We start from the raw sequence: 9,890 nt of genomic DNA, 5'->3' as shown, positions 1-9,890 counted from the left end.
TATATATATATAATAATTATTATAGTATAGTAGTTATTATTTTTTTCATATATATTATTACTACTACTACTACTACTATATATATATATATATATATATATATATATATATATGTGAATATGCATATCCAATGTGCGTGTGTGTGTATATATTTGAAAAACAAATAAAAATGCAGCTAGGCATAATCTATAGAAAAAAAATACAAAGGAATGTGGTCTTTCACACAATATTTGTTATATAATCATCAAATATAATGTCAGTAGGTTATAGACTACTATTTTTAACAGTTTTACTCCCATCTATATTACAATATATTTAATTACATGAACTAGCTATAAACTGTATTTTGTTTTTATCTGTGTATTTTTTAAATTGTTTTTATAATCTTTCAGTTTCGTAGTACATATATTAAACCCATCAGAAAATGAGTGCAGAAGGGGGACTACAGATATAAAGTATTTAAGGAACTAATGTTACCTTCAATTTTTTCTTATATTTTTATGAATGAAATTTTCTAACTTTTCTTTCCCCATTTGTGCTTTTTATTTAGTAATACATATTGTCATTATAATTTCCGTTTAATACATGTTTATTATCTAGATTAGTATTTTAACTATTTTACATTAATAATTGTTTACATGTATATAAAATAATTAATATAAATTGTATTTAGTGATTAGATTCCATTATTTTATAATTTCTTTTCTTTAACTTAGTTCTTAATTATGTTCTTAACTTTAACGATTCAATATTGCTATGTCTGTCAACTTATATTATTTTAAATAATTACTGTTTGGAGGAGCTATGGTATAATGTGACGGAACAAAATTTGTGATGTGTTGTAAAGTGGTATCAAGTATCTGAGTTGAAGATATAAAGAGACTTTCAGGCCTAAAAAATTGTGACGAAATTACTTGTTGCAAAAAAAATATGGATTTTAAATGCTGTTCTTATACATCTCAGATTTAAATTTGTAAAAGAATAATTAAGAGGAATATGAGGGAAAAAAACACATGTAATCAGAGTTTAGTTTCACATTATATTTTATTCTGCAATTTATACTGAATTCTGTCTCCCTTTCTTTGTAATGTCTACTGGCTTGAACCTTGCCAATTGTTAACAGAAACATAAAATTTAAGGCTAGCAGGGCCATCCCATCCATAAAACTACACTTTAAAATAAAAATGCAACATTCAAAGCAAGCCCTTTCATTCAAATATTTAACAAGGCTTCACTTAAATTTCCCACATCCATCATGTCTGAAGATAACTCATTTCAAAGACCAACCAACCGGTAGCTTTGTCCTAGAAGGAAACAATTAGTTATGTGATCAAGTCATTTTAAATACCATGTCTATATTATTTATTTTTCCCAAATATTACTTATGTTCCATAACTAGCTGTTTTTTTCCTTTTGTTTTCTTAGATAATAAGAATGTGCATGTAATATACTTGTACATGTATGCAACTGTACTTGTTTATGTACATGGTATTTACAGTTTTCAAATTTTTGTTTTTAACTTGTTGTTTACTATCAATATACATTTTGGAGTTTCATTGATTACTCTTTGGCATATTCTGAAGAAAAAGTTGAAACTTCAGTTCTGATGAGATCCTGTATTTGGTGCATATTGTGGATACTTAATGCTGTGAATGAAAAAGTAACATCCATTCATCTAGAATACTTTGGAACCTTGAAATTGCACATTGAACTAAAAAGACAGGAAAAATTGAGAAATTGTGAAATAGTTTGGAAACTTTCTCATTGAAGTCAAAATTAAAAGCTATTGAATTATAAGGATCAGTCTACATGTATAATGGATTACTGGTGAGCACTTATTAATATTTAAATAACAAATGTTAGATGCAATGTGAGGATCATAATATCAACATTTGTTATCAGGTTTACATTTAATTATCCAGAGTTTTTCATGCTTGCATATTCATTTGTACTCAATTAAATGGAAACTTTTGATTTTTATAACAAAATTTCATTGAAACTGTGAATCTTGTACAGTATATATACTATACATATATACAATAACAAGAATCATCTAAGCAAAAAGTGATGATCTGAAATTTCTTAATTCTTCAAGTCTGGTTTGTTTATTTGTTATTTCACAGTCAGGAAATTAGAGCTGAACATTTCAAAGATTAATCTTATAGCAAAAACTTGGTTCTAATGTATTTACTAGACTTTGTATGCTGTTTGTATGCAGTCTGCTTCTGACAAAGGCTTTCATCTACTTGTGTTGTTTGATCTTATGCTGATTGAACTGGAACAATAAAAATGTTAGTTGAAAGAGTACTTACTATAGCTAAGAGATATGAATATAATATACAGATAGCAGGAGAACATTTGGTCTTTCAAGGCTGTCCTTGCACACCTACCCATAGAGGAAAGTAAATTTAAACCTATCCTTTATTTTTTAGGAAATCATGAATTCCCCTCTTAAGCTCCTGTAAACGTCACCCTCACTATTGCTGATGGCAACTCTTTCCATATTCTAATCACCCTGATAGAAAAATATAAGTGTCTTAAATGGAGTTTAGCTTGTATGTTCTAAATCTTAAACTTGTAACCTTTTGCTTTAGTCTTCAGAATATAGCAAAAAAAAATCAGAGACCATTACTCTATCAATTCCCTGTATAATTGTTTAATATTCAATGAGATCATATCTAACCTTTCTTTACTCAAGACAAAATAAGTGTAGAGATCTTAATATATCCCTATAAGAAACACTTTCTCATCCAAATAATTATCTTAGTAGTCCTCTGAACCCTTTTGAATAATTCAGTATCCTTTCCTACATAAGAAGACTATAACAGTATTGCAAGTGAGAGATAATCACCTCTTTTGACTTGTAACCAATATATCTATAGATACAGCCTAAGATTTTGTTAGCTTTACTACTTTGAATGGAACACTACCTCAATGACTTGGGTAATTTATCCACTGTTATGGCATGATCCTTTCTTCATGCTATGGAGTGGGTTCCCTCCTGTGTATTAATTGTCTTTTGCAAATTATGATTACCAGCATGCATTACTTTGCACTTACTATAATTAAAGATCACATCCCAGATATTTGTCCAGTTTCGCAGTTGATGCAAGTCATTCAGTAATACCTCAATATCTTCAATACAGCTAGCAATGTCCAAGTGTTTAATGTCATGTGTAAAATTTACCAATTTACTAATGTAAATAAGAAAAAGCAATGACCAAAGCACTGACTTCTGAGATACTTAGCTAATAACAAGAATCCAGTTTGACTGGACATGTTAATAACAACTTTATGCTTTCTCTTATCAAAATGCATTATAATCTTATTAAGTAGTTTTTCTCCAACACTTACCTTTGTGATTTTCTAAGCTAATCTTCTGTGTATTACCTAATCAAAAGTTTTATAAAAAGCTAAGTATGCAAAGTCCATACCTTTTCCATCACCCAGATAATGAGTAACATTCTTGAAAAAGATAAGAGAATACAAGGAAATTAAGTTTATTCCATGTTAGCTTTCTTATATGGTATCATATTCCACAGAAGTGCTTTATCAATTTTTAAGTATTTGTACTTAACCAATAAGAGATTAATGTCTACATGATTCAGGCTATTTTCAGTATTTGTAATAGATCATGAATACTGACCATATCTTCTCTTGAGTATAAAAGTAAATGTGGAGAGACATTTAAAAATTCATCCATCTTATAGGCTTAAAAAGAAACCTTATCATGAACATCCTTCAAGGGCCTTTCCTCATTTTTAAACATTTTGCTTTCTTGTGTACTGTACTTTAAAAAAATCCTTATAATTTTAACATTATTAACTGTTCTTGATTTGAAATTCTTTTAATGAAAATTACTTTCTTTCCCATAGTTCTGTAAATTTTCCATCCTATCTGTCAGTTTAAATTTCTTAAATGTATGGTTATCATTCCTCATTTATCTTTCATGTTTAGTAAACCAATTGAGTTTGATTTTTTCTGTTATCCTTTTCCTCTTTTTAGGAACATGCCTATCTTGAAGTAAAAATAATTTATTTTGAAATTTTCCGAAATATGTCCCACATCACCTTTTTAACCCATTATCTCAATTCCGTAATGCTTAACAAACATATAAAATAAACAACACTTTTGATACGAAATGTTAGCACGAGGACTAGGAAATTAGTTTGGCACTTCACATTTGACCTTTTTCATCCTAAATGGTCTTCTAAGAAGATACTTCCCACACTTATAATAAAGTTGAAGTAAAGCAGTTTTATATTTAATGTACTTATCATAACATTAATAGTAATTTTTGTTATTCATTGGTGAATATTGTAGTTGATTGAATAGAAAAATAATATATTTATTGAATAATAATATTAAAATGCCACATAGTGGCCAAAATATTTTTTGAGTGCCCCTTTTGACCAAATTCTGAATCTGTCAGCAATAGGAGAACTTGGGCAAAAAAATTTATATACCTAATTGTTCTTAACAATATTAAAATCCTGATAATGAAATGAATGCCATTTGATAGATGTTCTTATATACACTATTATTTTAAGCAAACATATTTTTTCCAATGTGAAAATTGCTATACTTCGGAATTAAGAATTAAATGTATTGGATTCATGGGTTTAAAACAATCTTTTTGGTGGGATATTTAGTGGAAATGTAAATATTAACTGATTTTAACTATAAATTTCTACCTTGTAATTTTTGTCCAATATGAGTTTCCTGTAAAAGAAACAAAAAGCAAAAGTGAATTTGTAACTTTCAAGTACAATTATTAGTTACACGCTAACAAGGCCTTTAACTGATTAATGCTAGATCTTTTCATCTATCAAACTGATTGTAGCACCTAAAGTGAACTTTAGTGTTTTGCATCTTGTAAGTTAATAAATCAAATTTAACTGTTATTATAAAGGGTATTTCAACTAAGCTTTTGAGTGCAATCACATTAATAATAAGTCAGTCTGTTAAATACTGGTGTTTTCCTAGTCTGTAACTACTTATTATCTCTGCATAACATATCACTTTCCATCCTTTTTATATTACCTGGAGTGGGTTTGAACCCTCAGCCTAAAAGCACTAGTATCGTGTTGATATGACTATATATTTAGGCAATTTACAGCAAAGAAGTTTTTGTTGCTTGAAAATACAATTTCTTTTACAACATTTTATTACAGAATGTGTGGACTCAAAGCTGTATTGCCAGCAGCTTGACCATCTCTTTACTGCTACCTCTGTGGTGGTGATTCTTCTGATTCTGGGTCAACTGAAGTGTCACTTTCTTCCTCTGACTGTTCTTCAACTTAATGAACATTATTTTAGCTTTCTGATTCACTACTTTTATCCTAGTTAGCTATATCTTTTTCATTCAACCCATGGATAATGGCTCTAAGAGACATACTTGTATCATGACTTTCAACCTAGGAGCAAGATGAGTAGAATCAGCATTAGTAGTCTCTGTTTGACTACATAGTAAGCAATGATAACTGAGTTTGCTCTTTGGTATATATAGTATCTCAAGCTACTTCTAGAATGTTCACAAAATTTCCAGAACATTCACAGGATGGAATTCTATAAATTTCCTGTAGGTTTTAAGGAAAAGGTTATGTCATAAGATCTAAAACAAGATGGGGCTCATTTGCATCCCATGTGGTATAAGTAAGAACAAATAGGAATCAAAACACGTAAGGTTGAAGTGATATACATTTGTATCCACAAAGGGTTATAATAATGAGGATGGCACTGTGTGTCACAGCTGCTCTGGTTCAATCTGTGCTTAATAATATGGATTTGAAGTGTTGTGGGGTGCAAGTTCACTCCAACTGATACACATAGGGTTAAGGCCTATTTGTAGTATAATTTATAAGTAGTAGGTATAAATATTTCAAAATGTTAGTTGTTAGCTATAGTATTAGGTGAAATAACTTTGTTTTACATAAGCATTCACATTTCTCAAAATGTATATGTTGTACTTGTACTGCGTATGATTTATTTTTAATGAAAACCTCATTTTAGATAAGTCTAATACTCAAATTCCTCATTTTAGGTACTAATAGGTACATTTTCTGCAATATGTAGGAGTGGCAGTGAAGACAAAGATATAAAATATACAACACTTCTGAACTTTCCCAGATTAACAAAAATGGTTTCAGGGAAATGCTGTTTATGATTATTGAGATACTAATAAGCAAAATAATGTACCATTTGTTGCAGATGAAAATTTAATATTTGTAATATTATAAAGAAAAGAGAGGTTTCCATAGTAGTGGTTTCGCTACATAATTTAATGAACAATAATAGTTAAAAGCATGGGAAAAATAATTACAATTGTTACTTTACAAAATAAAACAAAAAGCCGTATCTGACACTGTGACATAAAAACACATATTAATCAGTAACTAATTTAATGGCAGTTTGTTATTAGTGAAACATTACGGAAACTAAACACACTAAAGGAAAACTTTTACAGATGTGTAACAATAAAAATTTAACCTTATTATATACACAGTATTTTTAGTCATTTCTGTTGTTGTGTGATACATCTAATTTTAAGTAAGAAAACTTGCTTTAAGTTAATGAATTAATTTTGAGAAGAACTGTCATGTTCATGTTACATATTACCTTGTTGATATTTCATAACATGCAAGTATGTTTAACCAAACAATGAAATATAATGTCATAGAGAATTTGTAGTATGGTTAAATACATTTTTTTGAATTTATGTGGCAACTAACTAAACACTGATAAGCATGATGCATAAGAGAATGTTGTTCAGCAAGATGCGATTAAGAACAGTTCAGATAAAAAGGAATAAAGGATAAATTAACACGCATCTGCACAAGATGTTGCAGGAAATAAATCATAATCAAGTTTTTATTTAGATGTGCCTTGACTATGTTTTATGTGCCATTTTGGGCAAATGTGCTAATTTATCCTTTATTACATTTTATCTGCGTAATGCAGATATTTTGTGTGATCAAAGTGATAGAAGGTTAGTTGATCCATGAAGGTCATTCCTTCACTAAATAATTTACCCTAAATAAGTGTAGCTCTTTGCATATATATACTTTTCTTCAGCAAAAGTTTAAACAAATTTAAACTCGAGGCAAGCACTACATTTTTGCACAGAGTAATTTTACCATAGAAGAATTCTGGGATTCAAAAGCTTGTAATTATTATTCCATAATACCCAAGCTTCTAAAGCCTTCTGTTTTCAGTGTTCTCATTACACCACTCAAACAGATTTCCCATAAGGTAACCTATTCAAGTATCTAACAAATTTCAACACTTCAATCAAGTTACTTCTAGTTTCTCATACACTAGGTTGAACAAGTCCATTAGTCTTAAAGCTTTTCTTCACAGCTGAGATCTTTCAAGCCATAGATTTGTCCAGTAGTTCTTCTCTGAATTATTTACATTTGTTGATATCCTTCCTCTGATTAGGTAACCAATAGTTAACACAATACTCTAATTGTGAAGTATGAAAGTCCTGCAGATTTATTTCTGAGGTTACAATAACTTTCTCTTTACACTTTTATTATTATTAATAAATCCTTAAATTCTGTTAGTTTTTTACCATGGGCCAAACACTCAGCCATATGTTTAATATTTAACTGTAGTAAATTCTAAGAACTTACGAGTGAAAACAAATGGCTAACACGTAAATTATTTTTCATAATATTTATGTGTATAAATCTTTTGCTTATCTTTTTTTCGTATTATGTGATCTTTTTATTCCCTTACTAAGCAAGTACATTTAAACACATATTTTCTGAAAAACTGGAGGTTGACATTTTGGTTCTTAATATGAATGAAGAACAAATAAAAAATCTACAAATTAAGATATATTTATACATGTATATCTATGCTGCTAATATGTGTGTCACAACTATAATGTCTTATCTCTTTAATGAAAACAAGTCATGTTTGCAGAAAAACATTTCTGCCTGAAGGTAAGCTTCATGTGTATAATGATGAGTACTGGACACAACTGATAGTAGTGTATGTACATGTGTTATATATGAAACACACATTTTGCAAGTAAAAATAAAGGTATATAATTGTAATGGTGATAGAAACTTGTCTCTCATACAAAATATTAATATTTTTGTAAAAATAATTACTAATAAGGTGTGTTTATCATTTTATATGTATACATAAACATATATATATATTTACGTCATTTGCTACTACAAAGCATTGGTAGTTTTAATTGTAGGAAAGAAAACAGAAGTATGTCAGCATAAAAAATATTTTAAATGGTTTATTTTCATTTTTTATCTGTTTACTAAGATTCATTGGACACATGAAGGCAGAAAGAAGTTTGAGAGTTGCATATACTAGACAGAGAAAGTGGGAGAAGAAATAAGAGTTTGTTAACAGGTATGAACATCCATATTTCAGACCATTTATAGATATACATTAGGACTTTTAATGTGTAGAATTGAGGGTTTAATGATTTTGTTTGTTTATTAAAACAAAAATTAATGATAATCCAGAAGCTCAGAGAAGCACAGCTGATAGAGGGCAGTTTTAGTGGAACTGTGATGCAATATCAAAATAGTAATTAGTGTCAAGAATATAGCAAAACAAATACAAGTTCTATAGAAAATTAGCTTCATGTAAATGAAAAAATACTTATTAGCCTCACAAATTTTAAAATTAACCCTTGTTTGAAACTGAGTGGAATCTCTTGTTAAACAGTAAGTAGTTACTGTAATTTTCCTGGTTTTAACTTGTAAGACTTGAAAAGAGCTTTTTCACCATATACCACATATGATTATAAAATAAATTTTTAGTTATTGTACATGGATAGCACAGCTCTTAACTTCAAATGCTAGAAAATGAAATGTTTATTTTGATAGCTGAGAAACTACGTTTGATAAATGGGTAAATATAAACAAGATATACAGTAGTATTGTGGTTAATCTTAATATTCATTATTTTTGTATACCTTCCACTATCTGTGGACTATGCATATTGCACTATTTTGAGTATTTTTTTGATGTTACAACACTTAGTGTAAAGAACCAATGAAAAACATAGTGTGGAATCACTCATTAACAATTTACAGTAGATACAGAACCCTGGCAAGTATTAGTAGGATTAATTTTAAATTGATAGGATTTTTAATTTTTTTCCGTGACTTCTGTCTTATTAGGGATCCTGTCAGAAAATTTGGTGCTTAACTGGGTAGTTTAGAAAAATGTTTTTAAAAAACTGATATGGTATCTATGGACCCATTAATAATTAATTATGTATTGAAAATAATTAAATGTGAAAGTGAAATTTTTGGTATTATGTAAATAGCTGTAGTATTTATGTTCTCTCTTTATTAGATGTAATAATGTATTAGAATTTTCTAAAATGCATAATTATTAATGTGACCCCCATATGTCATATTAACAAGAGGAAATATACATACTGTGATAAGATGAAGGGTTTTTGAAAAGCATTAAATTGTATAAGGATATATATGTAACATTTAGATCCAGTTTAATGTTCTGGCATCCCATAATTACATATTTCTTTAATTAGGATTTTGGCAATTTATGTGAAAAAAATTCACATTAGACAGCAGTTTTGCCTACATTTCTTGGAATTAGTCCATTATGAATTTCAAGTTACAGGCGTGTAAAAATAACACGCTACACAGGGGTCTTTCATTCAGTACCAGAATTGGTCATTTGGACTTGGTATGATGATAAAAAAAGGGCAATTTAATGTGTAATATATTACTAATACTAGACCTATTGTGTTCTTTGCTTCATCGACTTTCCGCGTTTAACACCGTAACGATAATTTATTTCTCTCTTCACTACAAGTATAAATGCACTAGTTATATATATATATATATATATATATAAATACAGCATGGAATATATATATATATA

The 9,890-nt window shown here is 28.8% G+C and overlaps 1 protein-coding gene across 2 annotated transcripts in view; it reads left to right on the top strand.

Annotated features, from left to right (window-relative positions):
• The window catches only part of LOC106457585 (putative polypeptide N-acetylgalactosaminyltransferase 10), a 165,866-nt gene that overhangs the window by 2,070 nt on the left and 153,906 nt on the right, over nucleotides 1-9,890 (top strand). For both annotated transcript variants that reach the window (XM_013917026.2, XM_022383619.1), the window contains exon 2: nucleotides 8,290-8,379. The gene's annotated coding sequence lies outside the window, so the exon portion shown is untranslated. The remainder of the gene's footprint in view (nucleotides 1-8,289; nucleotides 8,380-9,890) is intronic.

Source organism: Limulus polyphemus, unplaced genomic scaffold (genome assembly GCF_000517525.1).
Source record: "Limulus polyphemus unplaced genomic scaffold, Limulus_polyphemus-2.1.2 Scaffold17, whole genome shotgun sequence".
Lineage (NCBI taxonomy): Eukaryota > Metazoa > Arthropoda > Merostomata > Xiphosura > Limulidae > Limulus > Limulus polyphemus.
This window is presented reverse-complemented; position numbering and strand designations above follow the sequence as displayed.